The 2,851-nt window shown below is 43.8% G+C and overlaps 1 pseudogene; it reads left to right on the top strand.

The window, feature by feature from the left end:
- Window positions 1–900: 900 nt before the first annotated feature.
- On the top strand, window positions 901–1,856 carry LOC110341374 (annotated as a pseudogene).
- Window positions 1,857–2,851: the final 995 nt, after the last annotated feature.

Below are 2,851 nucleotides of genomic sequence, written 5' to 3' on the forward strand. Positions count from 1 at the left end.
TTTGCTGATGAGTTTACATCAACATGAAACTCTCGAGTAAGATGAAACACCACGGAATCAGGCCCACCTGCTTCACCCAGGCAGAGCTAAAAAAGGTTGTGAGAATTCCATGTGACTTTGTGCAGAAAGTGGAGAACTTGTGCAAAGTCTTAAGCTGAATGGAATTTTATGTCCAGCAATAGGTATAGCAAGGAGACTGACCATGATGGAGAAGACAGTAAGGCTGCAGGTCCAACTTCAGGTTCTGAAATTGCTCTGTCAAAGGCAAAAAGACAAATGTCTTAAGACAATGGCAAAGCCGGGTGGTGGTGCACACCTTTAACCCCAGCACTCAGGAGGCATAGGCAGGTGGACATCTGTAAATTCAAGGCCAACCTGGTCTACAGAGTGAGTTCCAGGATGGCCCCAGGGCTGTTGCACAGAGAAACCCTGTCTCAAAAAGGAAAAAAAAAAAAACATAATGGGAGAAAGATTTCTACTGTGGATAGAATGATTGAGAACTATTGTGATACAATGACTGAAAATGATAAGTATGGAGCAATAGTACCAGCTCCTAACAAGGCATTCAGCACTACACAGAATGAAAGAAGGATCTGCAAGACATAGACAAACAAGTCTCCATGGCACCTTCTGTACCCCATTGCTGCACCACGACCTCCGTGGCCCTCTTCAACAAGAAAGATTTATATGGATTTTCTTCAGAGGCTAAAACAAGATTGCATTCAAGTATGATCAGCAGCTAGAAAAATCTAGGCATTTTCCTAGAGGAGTCAGGCATGGACACAGATGTAATATCTATCTTGGTCTAAAGGATGGCATCATCCCATACTCTGGGAAGTCATAGCCACAGCAAGGCTTTGTGAAGTTGGTGATTTCTCACTAACCCGGCCTCAGTAGATTATGGGTGACTTTGTCAAAGCTGTGCAGGCTTATAGTATGAAGCCACATCACATATCTGAAGCAAACAATCTTATTTAGGATAGAAAAGTGACTCAGGTTCAGATGATGCTGGTGGTTCTAGTCGGTCTGGCTGAAGGGACTCCTTGAAACCACTGACATTGGAGTTGAGTGTTCAGGAAAGCAAACAAGATGTTTAGATGAAGGAAAATTGTCATGGGTTTGCAGATGGGAACCAACAAATGTGCTAGCCCAGCAGGCATGACAACCTATGAGACTAGACTAGAAAGCATCTTTATGACCACCCAAAGCAAACTGACAAAGCTTCTGACCAGACTCTGATGCATCTGTAAATGAATACCAGCAAAGACCAACTAACAAGAGATGTTAGCCTCAGGCACCAGAAGAGGCATAGACAAACAGAAGCTAACATGGCAGCCAGGGCACCTGGACCGCTTCTCTACAGATGGGTACCAACAAAGTTGCTTCCTAGAAAGGAGTTGGGTATTTTCAGGCTTGCGGGGGGGGGGGGGGGGTGTTGCAGAGTCCCGAACACTGTGCCTCTCTCCTAGAACTTGTCATTGACAATAGAAGTCAGACAAAGGAAGAAATGGATCCGAAATCAATACTAGGGATTGTCAGGCAGGATACGCAGATAAATATCATGGCAAGCACCAAGATGGTTGCACAAACATTACCAATATGGCAACAAAGCTTTGGTTGCTAGAGTCCTATAAAGGAACTCAACATTTTGCCCATTGTTTTTCTCCAGTGAGCACTAATGTGGCATTGAGTCATTTGCTTTTATCCTGTCTTCCTAAAATACCATTATGCCTATCGTTCCTTTAAAATTTTACGAGCATTCCTCTTTTCTTTTTGCGCCCCCTCCCTCCCAGCTGCCGTTCAGTGCTGTAGCAGTTAAGTCCTGGGATACAGCCAATAACCTGCACATGCGGTGAAATGGGATGCTGTGAAAGGAGCGCTCTCTACAGCCAACTCTTACCAGGTGTCTGTGCATTCATACAGTCTTACTTTAGCAGCTCTTACTCCCAAACAATAGGAAACTCACTCCTTGCCTGCCCAGGGCAGGCTTTTTATTTAACACGTCTGGGTTCCGCATGGAAGACTCACCTTGCACTTATTCTAGATGTGGTCTCAGCCAATTAAATCTAATATGCAGCATTTAGAAATGTACGTGTCAATGTCTATGCAGTGTTTGTTGTTTGGCATGTTTCAACAAAACTATGATCAGTGTGCAGTTGTGGTCATAAGCACACTCATTTCCTTAGATCAACAACAAAATCTTTCCAGAGTGGTATGTCTGAAGGACCAAGGACGAAATGGCCACAGACATGTAGGTGTGGGTAGTATAGTTGCAGAGTCTCCGTCTGTGTAAGTGACACAGACATGTAGGTGTGGGTAGTATAGTTGCAGAGCCTCCGTCTGTGTAAGTGACACAGACATGTAGGTGTGGGTAGTATAGTTGCAGAGCCTCCGTCTGTGTAAGTGACACAGACATGTAGGTGTGGGTAGTATAGTTGCAGAGCCTCTGTCTGTGTAAGTAACACAAGTACTCTGTCACTGTTGCCTTCAACAGTTTTGTTTATTTATTTATTTTTTCTTTCTTTCTTTCTTTTTTTGAGACAGGGTTTCTCTGTGTAACAGCCCTGGCTGTCCTGGAACTCACTCTGTAGACCAGGCTGGCCTCGAACTCACAGAGATCCGCCTGCCCCCCACTCCCCGCTGGGTTAAGGCCTACACAATCACTTCCCAGCCCTTCAACTGTATTTATTGCTGCATTTCTCAGCACAAATTATCCTATTGTGTTTCTTATAAATAAATGTTTGGATGTTACAAAACTAAAGAGAAGTTTAAAAGGTATTAAAAAAAAAACATTTTCCTTAACTGCAAACTCCCTCAAGTCATTATTCCTGTCACTTCTGCAAAGTCCTTG

The sequence above is a fragment of the Mesocricetus auratus genome, unplaced genomic scaffold (assembly GCF_017639785.1).
Source record: "Mesocricetus auratus isolate SY011 unplaced genomic scaffold, BCM_Maur_2.0 Super-Scaffold_15014, whole genome shotgun sequence".
NCBI lineage: Eukaryota > Metazoa > Chordata > Mammalia > Rodentia > Cricetidae > Mesocricetus > Mesocricetus auratus.